Genomic DNA, 19,527 nt, shown 5'->3' on the forward strand with positions numbered 1-19,527 from the left:
GATAGGATACTGCTGACCTTCATGATCCTTTACAAGGATAGCACTTACTGCATTCCCTGATACTACGAGATATAGGGATAATGGTTCACCATCCTCAGGCTTCATTAATAGAGGTGCGGTTGAAAGATATTGCTTTAATTCCTGTAGGGCTGCTTCATGCTTTTCTCCCCACTCGAACCTCTTATTCTTCTTCAGGATATTGTAGAATTCCTTGCATTTTTCCGAGGATCTTAATATAAATCTGTTTAATGCTGCTACTCGCCCTGTTAATCTTTGAACATCTTTCATATTTGAAGGTGACTTGATATCCAAGATAGCTTTAATCTGCTCCGGGCTTGCTTCTATCCCCCTTTTAGTCACCATGTATCCTAAAAACTTTCCTGCCCCCGCTCCAAAATGGCACTTGGCAGGATTTAGTTTCATATTATACTGGTCCAGGATATCAAATGCTCTTTTAATATCCTGGAGATGATCTTCAGCCTTCTTGGATTTGACTACCATATCATCAATGTACACCTCCATGGTGTCCCCCAGTTTGTCTTTAAACATCATGTTCACCAATATCTGGTACGTTGCACCTGCATTTTTTAAACCAAAAGGCATAGCAGTATAACAGTAAATACCTGTTGGTGTCATGAAAGCAGTATCCTCCTGGTCTGAAGGTTCCATTTGGATCTGCTGGAATCCTGAGGATGCATCCATGATGGTTAACATTTCATGACCGGCAGCGGCATCCACCATCGAGTCTATATGAGGCAGAGGGAATGGGTCTTTAGGACATGCTTTGTTCAAGTCTGTGTAATCTACACAAACTCTCCATTTCCCATTCTTCTTTTGAACCACGACCACATTTGCTAGCCACTTGGGAAATTTGACTTCCCTGATCATCTTGGACTTCAATAGTCTTTCAACCTCTTCTTGAATAATTATGTTTCGTTCTGGAGCAAACTTCCTTCTCTTTTGCTGGACAGGCTTGAAAGACCTGTCAATTCCAAGCTTGTGAGTTATAATATCCTTAGAAATACCTGTCATATCCTCATGCTTCCATGCGAATGTTGACATCCTGCATTTCAAAAAGTTAGTTAACTGCTCTTCAATATCCTGAGGGATATTGGTTCCTACGAGCACCGAGATATGAGGATTATCCTGATCCAGGATAATTTTCTTCACATCCTGCTCTGGATCCTCCACGATATCCTGGGCCCGCATCTTTAATTGCTATGCTGCACTGGGTTTGGTCGAGGATTTCATCGAGGATGAGTAACATTCTTTCGCCTCCTGCTGATCACTATCGACTTTGACAACTCCCTAAGGGGTAGGGATCTTGATGCATTGGTGATATGTTGATGGGACAGCCTTCATATCGTGAATCCATGGTCTTCCAAGTATGATGTTATAGCATGATAGAGAATCCATCACACAGAAACGTTGTATCGAGTTGACTCCTTCAACATATACTGGTAACTTTATCTCTCCCACTGTGTTCCTAGCCTCTCCACTGAACCCAACAAGCACGGTGGACTTTGAAGTGATATCCATCGGAGATACATTCATTCTCTTCAGAGTCTCTAGTTGGATTATATTGACGGAGCTGCCATTATCAACCAATATCCTGCGTACAAAATGGTTAGCCACATATAATGTTATTACCAAAGCATCACGGTGAGGATCCTGAACAGTATCCCTGTCATCACTATCGAAAGTGATCACTTTATCAGTTGTGAGGGTAGTCATCCTGACTGGTTTGTCTCCCCTTTCACTCTTGGCTTCCTTTGCATGTCTCTTAGCCGCCGAATACGAAGTCCCACAAATGTCGGATCCTCCTAAAATAAAGTTAATTATCTTGGCATCTGCTGGGGGTGATGCTGCTCGTTCAGGATCCTTCTCGGGATCCTGCCCTTTATTCTTCTTTCTTCCTAGAAGATCTTTCAGATATCCTTTGCTTAGCAGATAGCTTATTTCCTTCCTCAGAGCTATGCAATCTTCTGTAACATGTCCAAAATCCTCATGGAAGGCACACCACTTGGATTTATCCTTCCAATCAGCTTTCTGTTAGTTTTTCCTAGGCCACCTGGCTTTATCTCCCAAACCCTGCATAGCATACATTAGTTCAGGTATATTAACAGAAAAACAATATTCTGACAATTCAGGATACTCCTCAGGATCCTCATTTTCAACAGCGTTCACTTTTTTGCTATCATTCCTGTCATATGGCTTAGAACGATATGGTTTGTATGAGGATTCTGACTTCCTGTTAGTTGGTTCATATGTTGAGGATGCATTCATCCTCTCTTGCATTTTCTTATCATCTTCCAGCCTGATATATCTCAATGCCCTGTTACGAGCTTCATCCAGATTCCTACAGGGATTCATCACAAGATCCTGATAAAACTAGGAATCCTTTTGTAGTCCCATCTTGAATGCTTGGACTGCTGTAGCAACATCAAGGTGTGGGATATCCAAGGATTCTCTACTGAATTTGTTCACATAATCCCTTAGGGATTCTTGAGGCCCCTGTGTTATCCTGTAGAGGTCACTTGTTAGTTTTTCAAAGCTTCTACTACAAGAAAACTGACTATTAAACAAGTTAACTAAATGAGCAAATGATGTAATTGAATAAGGTGGAACATTTAGAAGCTATTTCAAGGCTGATCCTGTTAGAGTAGAGCTGAAGCCCTTGCACAAGCATGCTTCCTTAAGTTCTGGCGGGATAGGGTTAATCTCCATCCTCTCCCTATACTGGGCAATATGCTCCTCAGGATCCGACGTCCCGTCATACAGCTTCATGTTAGGAGTCTGGAATCTCTTCGGGATTTCTACATCACAAATGGGGTGAGCAAAGCGGGATATGTTGTGACTATCCCGGGATACTTCCGGTATAGGCTGCACTATTTCAGGCACACTTGATATCATATCCTTCAACTTTTGAAGCTCTCTGGTTATCGCTGATGTCATGCTTGCATCCTGCAATGATCCAAGATTATTAGTAACAGGGATACTGGTGTTAACAGACAAGTTACCAGCTTGGTGACTCTGGTCATATCCTGGAGCATATCCTTGATTTCTCACAGTTGACACCCTGACCGAAGAGGGTATCTCAGGAATATGACTCTGGGAATGGCTAGGCACAATATTCCCCTTGTTATCCTCAGTATATACTGCCGAACTGAAGTTCAAATATCTAGGCTGCAAGGGAGTGACAGTATCCTCAGTGGGCCTTCTTGAGCTAGATTTCAGGAGTTGTATCTCTCTCATCAGCATTTGGTTGGTCTCCTGCTGTTGTCTCATCTGTTCCTGTACACTACCAAACAAAGTTAGAATTTCTTCATTAGAGGCCAAAACAGGACCAGATACCTGAATATTCTGAGTGGGAATAACATCCCGAGCCACATGAATTTCGGTTCCTTGTGAAGAGGCTTGCGTTCTCGGAGGAGGTGGTGGAAGCATTGAACCAATTGTTGCAGAGGTTGTAGCAAACACGGTGGAAGAGCTCATGTTTGATCTCAAGGCCATTGAAAATAATGTGGCAGAAAGTTTTGAAAATAAAAAACCGATTAGCGATTTTACAAAAGCTTTTAGTAGAAATAGCACCACTTGCCCCACGGTGGGCGTCAAATTGTTTTGGTCAAAAATTACCTAAGTAATTAAGTGATCAAATTAGTTAAGTGAGGTAGTGTGCTAGAAGTTTTCGTGAAAAATATGCTTGTTAAGTTGTTTACAAAAAAAGTTTCAGGATATAGCTCAGGATACCGAGCTGTATCAACAATCAAACAATGAGCAGAAATGTAAAGGTTGACACGAGATATACAAGGAAAGCCCTTGATCAATCTAGATCTCCGGCATAAAACCTCGGGAGCTGACAATCGTCGGCTGCCTTGTTCTTCTTATTGCTTGAATAACCAGGATACAGTGCAGGATATGGCTCAGATCAATGCTAAGTGGTACAACGATTACAAGTGTTGAGTGTTTGTGCGTAATAGAAAGAAAAAAGAAGTGTGAGTTCGAGAGTAGAGAGTGAAGTGTGTATTCCTATTGATCTGGCCTTCTATTTATAGTTACAAATAACAAACTAACTCTCCTATTATTCCGGGATGCTGGGAATATTCCATTCTGAACGTTGGGGGCTGCTTCTACTTGTTTTCCACGTGCTTATTGACTATAAAACCGGGTCTTCAGCTTATATAACCGTTACAATGTCAATAAAATTGACCAACATCCGATATTCTCGCGGAATATGCCTTTCTTCTATTCTGACCGTTACAAGACCCATTCTTCCACCATCAACGTCCATTTTTCAACCACCTTGAGCGAATCTTCAGGTAGACCAAGTCTTTTAACGTTGGTACCTTGCAACCAACGTTTTACAAGCCAATCGTTAGTAATAGTCAGGATACTGCCTCAGGATATTACCAATATCCTGGCCCGATATCCTGATACAGTATCCTGATACGATATCCTGATCCGATATCCTGATCATATACAACTAATAAAAAATCAAGATACAAATTCAGGATATGGGCTCAGAATTTCACCCATAACAATCACTATTTGGCTTAAAATTGCACATTGAATCTTCTGTTAGATTAATAGGGATATGGAACCGAGAATGAGCCGTCCTTCCACGGGAAAGTAATAACGAAGCAATACCACTTGAAGCCACATTTAAAACTATTCCATTTCTACATCGAACAGCTGAAGCCAAAGTCTTCCATAAAAAGGTTTTTCCAGTTCCACCGTAACCATAGACAAAAAAAGGCCTCCCTTACGCCCTACAACTGCTTCCATTATTTCGTCAAAAACCGCTCGTTGTTCATCAGTAAGAGATTGATGCAACCTGTTAAACTCAGCTTGTACTTCATCTAGGTCATGTGACAGCTCTTCATTGATCAGACGATTAGAAGCATCACATAAGGAATCGTCATCAGGGTACGGCATAGTGACAAACCTTTGTAATGATGAACCATTGGAAATTAAATAGTTTTCAATTTTCAACAAAGTAAGGTTCTTAATCTGATATTCAGGAAGCACTAAACCTAACAATCAAAAAATTAACATTATTAATTAAAAAATCAAAATGTAGTATGTGAAATAAAAAAGATAGATCAGAACCTGAAATATTTTTTTTCTTTTTTACGTCTATAAACAATATCATCAGCTAAGTATTTCCACGTGTTCTCCCAAACAAATTCTGGCCGTAAAAGAGTATTTGACAAAAGCAGGGTAGCAAATAACGCTCGAAGATACCCAGCATGTCCTTCAAAACTTGCTTCTTTAATGGCCTCAACGTATTCATTGTCATCATCTAAGAGTCCCATCGCATAGCAAGCATCTCTAAAAGTCGGGAATAATTGACCGTTAACTGTACGTATCTCCTCGAATGATCTAGGCCCTTTAACTTTATTGAGTAGTATCCTCAAAAAATAAGGTTTGCCCAATACAGGAGATACATAATGAATTCGGCCAACACACTGGTACGACTTACATACCTGCCAACATCTATCTTTAACTCTTTAAGTATCTAAACAAATTTGGAAGGAAACTCAACATAAGTCAGCTTTCTAGCATCTTCATTTGTCTCGTTCAACTTCATCCATTGCACAAATATTGAAGAAGCAACAGAAGGCTTGCTTAAAACATTATCAATATCATCATTCGCACCATACACAATATTCTGTTGGCCCGGCAAATGAAAGGGAAGCCTCATAACAACAGGATACCTATAATGAACCTCATTAGAGAATATTCTCCAGGATGCCCCACACGCTGAAATATATCTACAATCATAATACTCCTTGATCTCGTCTTTTGGCTTTTCCTTGATGGTTGAATTTGTATCACCAGAAACTATCGCAGTAGCCATATCAGGGCCTTTGTTAATGTACTTGAACAAATATTTCACTAAACTGGCTTGATTAGACCATTCAACATTAATGTGTGCTTGATATCTTTTCAAAAGCCTTTTGTTATAAGGAACAACATTTCTGTTGTCTAATCTAACACCAGATTTTATAACTGTATGACCTGAATCTCTTCTTTTGTATACAGGAAAACCACTTGAATCAATAGTTGTATGTGGTGTGAATTTCTTCGGAAAGTTTTTTGAACATCTTTTATCAACCATGCAAGGACAATTCAAATTAGCATTCCCACACGGACCATGAATCATATAATCCGTCAAATGAGAATAAAGTTCAGGATCTTCTTTTTTATCGGGAATCTCAGCAGAAATAAATGGATCTATGTGATCTATGGTTGGAAGTTTGTGATCGACCTTCATGAATAAGCATATATGTGCATGAGGAAGACCACGCTTTTGAAATTCTACTGTATAAACAACTAAATAAAAAGGAAAAATAAATAGATTTAGTAGTTGATAACCTTGATTACAAAATATACATCAGAGGATAATATGTGAAAACGAAATAACATACCAGCGTTAATCTCACCGAAATACTTAGAATCCTTCAAATCTTTGAGTAAGGAATCAAGCTTCATTTTAAACAATCGACACAATATGCCAGGCCTGTCTTCGGCTTTGATGGTTGAATCTTTTAGAAATATTTTTACTTCAGGCCACTTAGGATTACACGTTATAGTTATGAAGAAATCAGGGTACCCATACCACTTACATAAGGCCATTGCATCGAGGTAATTTTGTTGCATGAATCTTGCACCACCAGTAAATGAAGAAGGAAGTATAACAGGCTTTCCAGTATCTGTAAAAACTTCCTTACCTTTAGATTTATACTTTTGAAGATTCTCAAATGTTTCAGAGCGAAGGTTCGCTTGTTGCCTACGGATGTACTTTAGTCTTTCGCTCTCAATCATTGTGTACGCATCAACCAAAAACTGTTGTAACAACCTTCGCCCATTTAAAATTAAGGAAAATCCATAAGTTCTATCTTGGATCCTATATGAAAAAAAAATTCTCATTGTGCACTTTGGTTTTATTTTCTTTTGTGTGGACATAAAATCTCTATGAGGAATATCAACTCTATAACCATCATCACCATATGGGAAAAGTAACGGATATTGCAGAGCAAGATACGATGGGTGTAATTCGCTAATACGTTGCAGCATTCCCGACTGAGTCTCGACAACAATATCACGATGGTCTATAGCTTTATCTATGTCTCCAACAACCAAAGCAGCAACTTCAGATGTGGTGGGTAAGTTATATGTCTTGCCGTCTTTTTCTCTTCTATAAATAAGTCGCAGACTAAGGTTGGCCTCTGGAGATTGGTGAAAATGATCTCTGACCATCCTATATGTCTTAACCAACATATTTTTTGAATCTAATAAACCCCTCAAATACTCTATCATTTCAACATCAAGTTCTTTATCAGCAGGCGATGAAGGTTTGGTTCTTTTGCTGTTAAAAGAAAAAACAACAAAACATTAACATAACATGACTATAATAGTATCTCGTTTTATAAAAACTTATAGAATATGTTGAGAAAAAGTAAGATTTCAGTTTACCTACAACCACTGATGAGTTTAGATTGAATAAACCAAACTACAGTTTAGTACTAAGTCAAACAGCTGATGGAAACCTTGTAAGCACTGCTAGTGATTAAAACACTGATGGTACTTAACAACTGATAGTGAACTACATATGGTTAACAACTGCTATTGTAATAAGCAGTGGATAGAGAATCAGTGATTAATAATTAAGTGTTAAGGAAGAGCAGTTGTAAACAACTGCTGATACCAGCCCAAAACTTTTAGAGTATGTTGAGCAAAAGAAACATTTCAGTTTACCTACAACCACTGATGAATTTAGAATGAATAAAGCAAACTACTATTAAGTCAAACAGCTGATGGAAACCTTTTAAGCACTGCCAGTGATTAAAACACTAATGGTACTTAACGACTGATAGTGAACTACAGATTGTTAACAACTGCTGCTGTAGTAAACAGTGGATACAGAATCAGTGATTAAGGATTAAGTGTTAAGGAAGAGCAGTGGTTAACAACTGCTGATACCAGCCCAAAACTTATAGAATATGTTGAGAAAAAGTAACATTTCAGTTTACCTACAACCAGTCCTGAATTTAAAATGAATAAAGCAAACTACTGTTAAGTCAAACAGCTGATGAAAAACTTATAAGCACTGCTAGTGATTAAAACACTGATGGTACTTAACAACTGATAGTGAACTACTAATGGTTAACAACTGCTGTTGTAGTAATCAGTGGATAGAGAATCAGTGATTAAGGATTAAGTGATGGTACTTAACAACTGATAGTGAACTACAAATGGTTCAATTTCTAGTTGTTCTTTAATAGAATAAAAATGGAACTTAGAAATCACTCGTACCTGAATAATGCATGTCTGTTTGTTATTTCATTTTCGGTATCATGTATGTATAGCTGACAAAACTTAGCTTCATTTCCATCTGGAGGTTTGAGTCTCCCCATGCAATGATAGTTTGGCCATTGATACGATATATAAATGGAGCATTGCCCTTGTTGATATTAGAATCAAGCTTTCCACCTATAGATGTAAAAGAGAACATAGAGTTGTATCGTCTTATGTTCTTCAGGAAGAACTTGCTTTTTGCATTTGAGGAAGAAAACAAATTTTGATAAGACGGATGTGCATCCTTTAAAGGCGGTAGCTGAACTTTACCATACCCACAACACATACTATAACATAGCTTATTTATAGTTAAACGACCTTTTCCACCTTCTGATGTCCATAACTTTGCACTACGAAGCTGACACGTAAGCACTTGGTCACCATGGTCCAAATAATCTGTTCAAAAATGATTGATAGTTATATTACAGGTGGAACACAACAAATGTCCTAAAACAGTAAAATAGATTAAAACCTTTAGATATCCCTTTATAAGGATCTTCATCAGTGCACAAAAACACATCGTCTTCATCTGAATCCAAAGTTTTTTTTTCAGCATAGGTACAGGAGTATTATCACGTTTCTTGCGCCCGAGGTTACATTTACCAGAAGACAACCGTGTAAGGATAGAGGTACTACCCAATATCGGCTGATTGTTACTGCTAATAATGCTAGAAGTAATGGAATATCGACGGTTGCTATCTAGAGGTGTACCTATGTTTATGCCGTTACATGAACATTCAATATTAAAACATACATGTTAGTACCGGTATGTTGTTTAGTAATGTATTTATCAAAAGAAATAATAAAGAAACAAAATACAAACCTGGTGTAGTTGAAATTAAAGAACCAGTAGCATTTCTAACTGCTCGACATGCAATGGAGTACATATGTTGATCCGTAGTATCATAACATTCGAGCAAATTTGCATTGTCAGAAAAGATGTTACGAACATTCGTTGATGATGACGATGCATTCTTTGATTTCTTATTATCAAGTATTAATTTTCGAGGCTTACGCCTTTCATTTGGTGAAGTAACTAAATAATAGAGAAAGTATAATATGTACGAAACACAAGAATCAGTCCACTTGGAAACATAAAACGGAAAAAAGTATACTTATAATCAAATTCAAGAGCTATTACCATTTGTGATATCTGAAAGAGGAGATCTATTTGAGATATCTGAAAGAGGAGTTCTCATAACAGGACCTACAAAAAAACCAAGTAGAATTATGATTTCAATCTGAAAGCTGATTTTGATTTGGCAAATGATGAGTTACGAAGTTATAAGTTCACTTATTGTGTAAATTTCTTTGAGATGAATTAGCAGTTGTAGAAGATGAACGTGAATTCTTTGACGTTGCATACATGATAGAAGGAAAAAAGATTCAAAAGAAGAAAGAGTAAAAGATCAAAAACATTAAAAATAGAACCAAATAGTGGTTTTTAAATTTTGAATTATAATATGTCATACCTAGGGATTAACATATCCTCAATAAATTATAATATTCCATTTTATGATTTTGTAATTAAAAATCATTTCATGAAAAGCAAAATAGAATTGTTTCAAATTATGGAATTAATTATTTCAAGCAATCTACTACATTGATAAAAAAAACTTAACCACAAATTTTGTAATCTTTGTGGAATGTAAATCGGGTGTTCATCGGTTAGGTTTATGGTTAATTTGTATATGATTTTTAAAATAAAATATTATTATCTTTATTTAATAAATAATTAAGATAAACAGTTTTTTTATTCAGTTATCTAAATAAACCAAACAAAACAAATAAAATAAAACTTGGATCCATAAACCGAACAAAAAAACGAATAAAATGGGTTTGAGTTTACGCTTCTTACTTGGTTACGGTTTTTCTGAACACCCTACTTTGAATGACTTAGACAAAATTTGAAGTATATAAATAAGCTATTGAATGAGATTACTTAAATAAATTAATGGGAGAAACAGGCACAAATTAAATATTTTTTATAAACTGTAATATATGCTTGATACTTATTAAACCTTAGTGGGCAGGGATAACGGTAAAAACCAATAAAGAACAACCACATCCACTGATAATCCTATATAAATTATGAGATAAGATAATAAGATTAAAATTGCTTAAAGATTACAAATGTATGTAGATAAAAAAGTTGTTATTTGGGTTTATACAATATATATTATAAATTGTTGCTCCTCTTCATAGTTCATACACATAAGTTTTAAACATAAATGAATATTGAACATCTCAATATTAATTTAACATATACATTATAATATGCAAAGAAAGGTCATACTCATTATAATATTAGAACATAACAGTATAATAAGCAGATTAGTTTTCAGGAATTCAAAACCACACAATCAGTCCAAAACATAACAACACCAAACACCGAAAACCAACAAAACGAAAAGCATAAGTTCAATGCGGCAACAGCATATGAAATCAACACGTAAATGTATTTGAAAATACAGAGAAAACTATTTCTCAATCTTGGGAATCAAAAGCTTCGAAACACCAACATCTTCATCCTAAGACAGTTCATCACTCATGCGGCACTTTGTCGATGAGCAACCTAATGCATCATCTACGTCGCACACTTCACGAATATTACGTTTGGTTTCATCGGAAGAGGGATTCTTATTGCCTACGAGTGCTTTGGATGCAGGTGTAACATTGTCACCGCTACATGACATCTCATCCTGATATAAAAAGACAATAAGTATTAACGTTTCGAAAAATTCAGTACAAATAACCAAATTCTTATATTACCTTCATAAGGTCAACAGGAGTAGACAAACTGCAGGAATCTGGAACATCCAAGGATTCGGACTGCTCATGCTTTAAGTATATAATACACAGTAACATAAAATACACACAATGGTATAAATCTATTTCAAAACGATATGATTATGAAATGAAAAGAATGACATAATGAAGATTTAAACCTGGTTAAGATTGAATTTGGCGCAGAGCGCGGCAAGGATCTCATCATCGTTAGTGGCCATTGAAATACCATAGTTTTCAACCTGATGCTCAATGTTATAGTCTTTAACATTTATGATGAACGCAAACCTCTTTCCAATCAATGTGTCAAAAATCTCAGGATATGGGTTCGGTATCTCTCCAGAATTAACAACCTATGATTTTATAAAAGTTAATATAAATTACTATGAGCACAATGATTCCATAATTGAGAACCTACAATTTTATAAAAATTAATTTTAAATTATATTTACTACATGTCCAAATAACTGAATGCATGTATTTGTTACCTGATCTTGGATTGCAAGTAACTCTTTGGCAGTTTTCTTAAGAATCTTGTAAGCTTCGAAATCAAACAGAGTCAAAGACACAGTACCGGAAGAGTCTTGCACCCTGATAGATATCTTGAAGCTATCAAAGTTAAAAACAAATGAAAACATTAGTATTACTAATAACAGAAGTCTGGTTCATATTAGTATTTAGTATAAGGAAATAAAACTGTAATCTCAAACCGCGGAATAGAATAGATGTCGACTCCTTCACATTTATCATTTGTACACACCAAAGATTTTGCATGATCAACATCAAATGAACCATCCATATTTTCTTTCGTTACAAATCTTTCCTCCACACTCGACTTACAGTGGTTAAAACCATTGTAATACCAAAGCTTATCAGTGCATATAGCTGTGATTGTACCAAGAACCAAAACCTTCTTTGTCTATCAATATCAAACAAAAATAATAATACTTAGAAAAGACTATAAAAAAACTCAGCATGTAAAGTACTTATATGAAAATACACACCGTTGATATGCTTCCAAGGAAACCAATAAGCATGAAATCAGGGTTATTAAGGAACTCATCTTCAACACTTGAGATAACGTTTGAACCAAATGCTCATTTGATGAAGATGAAGCAGAAATTTTCTCTACATACCTAAACAGATTCATGTGATCAAATTAAAACGTAAAAAGTAAATATAGGTAAAAAATAATATTGTTTAATGTTTATATGCATATTACTAACTATACCTCTTCCTAAAAGAGGATATCTCTTGAATGTCAGCGTCGATAAAAAGTCTGCTAAGCTCAAACCCGTTTGCAACTCCACGCTTGCCTGAATTTAAAAATAAAACCAAATGTAGATCAATATAAACAGTGTCAAATTTAAAACATATAAATAAATATAAATATAAATATAAATTACTAAATAAATAAAAATTAAACTAATTAAGTTTAAATTGTACCTCTGTAAAGGTTGACCATACCAAAATGACAAAGGATAACAACATGTTCCTCTCGATTCTTATCATTCATGTAAGCAAACATGTCAATAGCAAAACCATCCCACAAAGTAAGCGGACATTTTTTGCCTCTAAAATATTAACATAAAACATAATAACATCAAGCAACCTTGTAATGCTTTAAACGTCAAAATGCAACAAATTAATAAAAAGAACTCACTCAAGGTCTTCAACTCTAAGATTAAGTCTCTTGCCCTTGCTCCCATCCTTATTTGATGTATCCTCTAGATTGAAACATACTTCCACATAACCAATCCAATCTATAAACAAAAATATATTGTTAAAAGAAAACAGCATTAAGAAGCGATAACATGAAAAAAAAAACAATAAGACAAAACAGTACATATATATCATGTAGTGATTTACATACCAATAACTGTACTAACTTCAATTTTATTTTGAATAACATCCTTGAGGTTAACGAAATTAAAACGGAATTTCGGTCCTGACCAGTCAAGGCATTTCTCAACAGAAGTATAGAAATACAATGATATTTGTCATTTCTCTTGGTATACTTAGCAGAGGACTTATTAGCAGCAAGAGAAGGTTTGGTGATAAGAAGACATTCATCCAACTGAAGGAAGTCTTTGAATTTTCCTAACATCTTATGCAGACAACTGGCTTGTATCATAGTTCCCTAAGAATATGAAACATCCGATTAAATAAAAAACGTGTTATATAACATTTGTGTATTCATATGTCCAAAAAATTATAAGACAGATATATACGGTACCATCTCATCCATGAAGATCATATCAAGACGATATATTTCATTTTTATTTTCATTCATCATCTTCTTCGACATGCTAACAATCTTAACTCTAATCGAATAGTTGTTTGAGAATGTATTAAGATCGTTAAGCATGCTAACCTTTGCAAACTCCATTTGAAGACTGTACATAAAAAAAGAATAAGCAAAATATATCTATTGATAAACGTAATATGATAATACAATAAGTATGGATGTTCTTAAAAAAATATCAAGGTTGGATTTCAAGCTTACCGATTCTCCATTCAAAATTTTAATTGAATGCAGTGGCAAATGTAGTTTGAAAGGTAAGTAGTGTATATCCTTATATCCTGCTTTATTAAAGTAATTAAATATTAGAAATGATATGCAAAGTAGGAAAAAAAAAGAGAGAGAACGTCAATTTTAAATTACCATTTTGCATATTTTGAGTTTCAAAATTACTGATATTATCAGTAATTAGTGATTTGATTTGATTTGAAAGCAATGGTCATGATGACTTTTCTAAATTTTATTTTAACTTTAATTAAGAGATAATAACCGTCAATTACTGATTTGATTTGCAACAAATAGTAATCAAGAATTCTTTTTATTTTTTAATTTAACTTTAAATTTTATCATTTAAACAATGTTCGAGGAACTCTTATCTCATTGGAATGTAACGATTAGGTAAAATGGTAATTTCAATGTAATTCTAGTTTTCATTTGATAATTTCAATCTATCACTAATTAACACCATCAATAATAAAATGTGAGCAGTGGCTGTTTTTTAGGGAAACCACTGATGGTCAAAATCAGTGGATCTCAACAATAAAAAAGTGAGCAGTGGCTGTGTTTTAACTATCAGTGGATACCCAACAGTTTTGAAACACTGATGTTTGGTCAGTCGGTGGTCAACACGAAGATTGAAGAAACAGAGGTTGTATTTCAGCAGTGGATAACTTTTAACAATCAAAATTTTGAACCAACCCAGTGGTTGTAACAGACTTTTAAACAGATGTTGGGGCTTAAACAGATGTTTCGCTTATATATCAGTTGTCTGGACTTAAATAGAAGTTTATCCTTAAACAGATGTTTGCCCATAAACAGAAGTTTGGCCATAAACAGATGTTTGGCCTTAAACAAATGTTTGAGCTTAAACAGATGTTTGCCCATAAACATCCGTTTGCAAAAAAAGACCAATTTCATGAATACTATACCCAAACAATCAAAATGAGGAGCTTAATAATCATCCAAGTGTACTTCATTTTTATTTATTAGTATAAGATGAAACAACTGCTCAATTTATAGTACAGATCAAACAATTGAAGTGATGTGATAAATATTGTTACATATAAACACTGTTGTGATAAACACTATTACATATAAACACTGATGTCATAAAAATTGTTACATATTAAACACTAAGGTGATGACATCTAACAACCTAACAGACTATGAAACACTAATGTGATAAACATTGTTACATATAAACACTGTTAACATAAACAAAGGTAGAATAACTAATGTTGATGCTGAACCACTGTTGTTGTTGGACAGTGATTCACCTTTGGTTGATCAGGCCTTTGGTTCATCAGTGTTTGTCTTCAACAGGACTTTAGTCTTCATCAGTGGTTTGGTCTTCAACAGTGGATGATGTTCATCGGTCTTTGTGTACAACCGTCGTTATATCCAACAGTTGTTAGGCAGATCAGTGTTTTGCCTTATTAACTTGTTATAACCACTGTCATTGTAGGAAACTTAGCTGAGCAGTGCTTGTTGTGGATCAACGTGCATCTTCAACAGCCAAATCAACATCATCTTTATTTCCTTCAGCAATATCCGTTATGTTTTATTCGGTTCTTGGATCAAACATCTCGAACGATTTCCCTTTTCATCAAAACAATTAATCTGAAAAAACACGTGGAACTAACAGCAAAAAGTACACCTGAAACAGAATCGTCGATTAAGAATAAAAAAACATGTGGAATTAACAATGCATAGATTAGTGAAGGAAACTTACGGTGCTGATTAAGAAAACTCCGTTTAATTGCTCAAATTGAGATGACGGGTGATCTGCAAGCGATTACAAATGAATCAATGCATCAATAAACAGTAAATCAAAAGGTTACGAATACCACAAAATAAATCAGACCAATTGAGGTTACCTTGGTGTTGTGCAATCACTTTGATGTCCATGACAACAACACCTTCATAAAAAACAAAGTAAAACTGATTGTAAGATTAAAACATTCAATGAATTACAGTACATGGGTCCAAATGATCTCAATCATGCACTAAAATTCTTATACTCATCTGAGATTGTCTTCCGCTCCATCATCTTAATTCGTCTCTCCACAACTTCAATTGTAAAGAAAAGGGCAAAAATCAAATACATGACTAACACAACCTCATTGAAAGTGGGACTATAAATGAGTACCATACCGAATAACAAAAAGGGATGAAGCCTAAACTATTGGGTTGGTATCACCTATCAACAGACCTGAAAACAAAATCAGTTTCTAAACAATGACTTCATGAAACCGAAAATCATTAAAGCAAACACAAATTAAGTAACAACCAACCTTAATTCAAAAGCCTGCATATATAAAATTGCCACATGAACAAATGAAGTACAACTTGCTGCAAAAATAATAAAGTGTAAAAACAATCTCAAAAACTTCTCTGTAATTAAGTAGTTAAGCTACTCAATTTAGTTAACTACATAAACAATCCAACGATGAATTTACCGTCCTTCTCCTTCTCTTTCACATTTCCATCTCCTCAACAACGGTCCGGCAGAGGTTACTTCTAATCAACAAACTCTATAAAATAATAATAATAAAAAAATAAGCATAAAAGCTATATATTCTGCTTGGATTGCTAGAATAATAATATGAAAGTTGAAATAAAAACAGAGGATCAAGAAACATAGGAGCATCAAAAATTACTAACATGTGTGAATAAATCAACAAAACAGCTTGTGAAAGACATAAATTACAAAGATATCAAAATCAGTCTACTCGTAATCACATGATACAATAAAGCAAGCATCTGAATAAACAATAACAAAGGAAAGACAAAATCAAAAGCTACAAACAGAGTTATTCATATATTTCATATACATACAATAATAAAAACATTATTACAACATACCAGTGTCAACGATTAACAGGAGCTTGTACAAAAGGGTTCATCGAGTACAATAAGAAACCCTAGGAGATCTGCTTCTTCTTCTGAGGGTACAAAAGGGTTCATCGTGTTCAGTATGAGAAAATAGATAAAACGAGATAAAATTTCTGAATGAAAAAATAGATCTTACATGAATATTTTGTTCTTCAACTACTCGACGGTACATGATTTAGGGTTTCAAACGCAGATGTATCCAATAGAAGTAACCTTTGCAGGACGTTGTTGAAGAGATGGAAATGTGAAGAAGGAGAAGGATGAACATCAGAGAGAAAGCGGATCTTGTATGGAAAGGTGAAGGAGAAGAATGAAATAGGGTTTGTGAAAATGTGAGAATAAAGGGCAGTGGTTACTGTTGGGCGGGAAAAGGGGAAAAACGATGCCCTAATTAAGTGAAACGTGACCCAAATCACTTTCATTTATTATATATAATAGATTAATTAACATATATTTATAATTTGAACTTAACTAGGTTTTTTCACGATCGCCGCGTTGCGACGAACTTCTTTTGTTATTTAGTCTGTGTTTACATGTATTTTGAAATCACTACGAGAGCGTTGCGCACGGAACCGCTGACAAAAATAAAAAGAAAATATAGAAAAAAAACACTAAAAGATAACCGAAAGAAAATCAACCAAAAAAGTTGTATGATAATAATGTTGTTCGTATGAAACCCGTGATCAGAGATAAGCAAATGGTACATGGGTACCGGTACCGAATTTCCCGAACCGAAAGATCTTAAGTACAAATTCGGTACCGACTTTTGGTGCCTACCGGTTTTTACCTTCATATACTCGTACCGTAACCGGTATTTTCAGTATCGGTTGGCACCAAGCTCATCCCTACCCCTGAAACTAAAAAAAGAAATCACTAAGTTGAAGAAAATCAACAAAAAAATGCACGATACCGTTGTTGTTCGTACGGTACCCGTGATCAGAGATGAGCAAAAGGTACCGGGTAGCAGTACCGAATTTCCCAAACTAAAAGATTTTTAAAACGATAACTGTGTACAAGCTGGTGCTGGTTTTTACCTTCATATACCGATAACGAACCGAACCGTACATGTATTTTCGATACCGGTACCAGTTGACACAAAGCCTATCCAACTTAAGAAGTAAAGAAATTATTACTATTATTATAATATTAAAATAATAAAAGTATTAAAAAGCTATATATATTATTATAATATTAAAAACACTATTCATTGGCTATATATATAATTTCGGTACCGACTTTTGACGTTTTCTGTATCAGGTTGGTGCCGGTTTTTACCTTTATGTACCGATAACTGTACCAAACCGGTGCCGGTTTTTACCTTCATATACCGATAACGAACCAGACCGTACATATATTTTCGATACCAGTACCGGTTGACACAAAGCCTATCCAACTAGAGAAGTAAAGAAATTATTATTATTATTATTATTATTATTATTATTATTATTATTATTATTATTATTATTATTATTATTATTATTATTATTATTATTATTATAGTAAAAGTCTTAAAAAGCTATACATATATACTATAGAATAAAAGAAACTAAGTTAGAACCCGTGTATTACAGGGGTGGAATAAATATAATTTTATATATTAAATAATAATTAAAAAGTTATATCTTTATGAGCCCCGTATATTGTACGGGATAAATAAATGTAATTTTATACATCAAATAATAAAAAAAGTTATATCTTTATAAACCATGTGTATTACACAGATTAAATAAATGTAATTTTGTATACTAAATACTAAAAACGTCGTATCTTTAAAAAAACCCATGTATAATCTGGTTGAATAAATCTACCAAATAATAAAAAAATTACATCTTTAAAAACCTCGTATATTATACATGTTGAATAGATCTAAAAAAGAGTTATATCTTTAAAAACCATGTCTATTACACAGATTAAATAAATGTAGTTTTGTATATTAAATACTAAAAACGTCGTAATTAAAAAAACCCCATGTATAGTCAGGTTGAAAAATCTACCAAATAATAAAAAAAAAAATTATATCCTTAAAAAACTCCGTGTATTACACGTGTTGAATAAATCTAATTTTACATAGCAAATGATAAAAAGTTATATCTTTAAAAACTTCATGTATTACACGGGTTATATAAATGTAACTTTGTATAGTAAATAATAAAAAAAATTATATTTTAAAAAACCCCGCGTTTTACACGAGTTGAATAAATATAATTTTGTATACCAAATAATAAAAAAAATTATATTTTTAATAAATCGGGATAACATTTAATATTAAATTATTATTTATATAATTAATATAAAATATGTAGGAAAGAGAGGTATTATTCAAATAAATAATATTATAAATGAGAAGGAGATTAAACTAAATATTAATTATCCATAAGATATTAAACTAATAATATTTAGTAGGAGGATTATCTATAATATAAGATATTAAATTAAATAATATTTAGTAGGAGGGTTATTTATAATTAACTAGAACAGGTTAAACTAAATTAATAATTATCTATAAGAGATGACCTAAATATGATGACAAGTGTCCATAAAGTGGTTTCTTTTATTATATAGTACTAGCGGTAAGACCCGTGTGCAAACATGGGTGGTTTCTTAGAAAACCATGCATAACATATATTAATAGAACAAATAGATACGTGTATAGATATTGTACCAAAACTTATTATCTATTATCTATTATAGATAATAGATAATTATAAACATGCATCATCAGTTAATATATAAGATACATATGAGTATTTCCATTGTCCTATCCAAAAAAAAAGAGCACCCACCCATTGACAATGAAACCTGTTTATAGACATAACTACATATAGAACATGTCTAAGAAGCAAAATTAGTACTGTCGATGAACCAAATGTACAACCACAAACAATCATGACATGAAACGTTGTCTATAAATCTTCAATCAACGCAAGACAAACTAAGAGGACTTTATCTTTGTCACGAAATGC

General features: G+C 34.0%; 1 long non-coding RNA gene across 1 annotated transcript; it reads right to left on the bottom strand.

The window, feature by feature from the left end:
• Nucleotides 1-14,841: 14,841 nt before the first annotated feature.
• Nucleotides 14,842-15,679, bottom strand: LOC110905500. Its single transcript, XR_002573177.2, has 3 exons — nt 15,547-15,679; nt 15,402-15,454; nt 14,842-15,326 (listed from the first exon to the last, which is right to left on the bottom strand). It is a non-coding gene; the product is annotated as an uncharacterized LOC110905500 (long non-coding RNA).
• Nucleotides 15,680-19,527: the final 3,848 nt, after the last annotated feature.

This window comes from Helianthus annuus, chromosome 14 (assembly GCF_002127325.2).
Source record: "Helianthus annuus cultivar XRQ/B chromosome 14, HanXRQr2.0-SUNRISE, whole genome shotgun sequence".
NCBI lineage: Eukaryota > Viridiplantae > Streptophyta > Magnoliopsida > Asterales > Asteraceae > Helianthus > Helianthus annuus.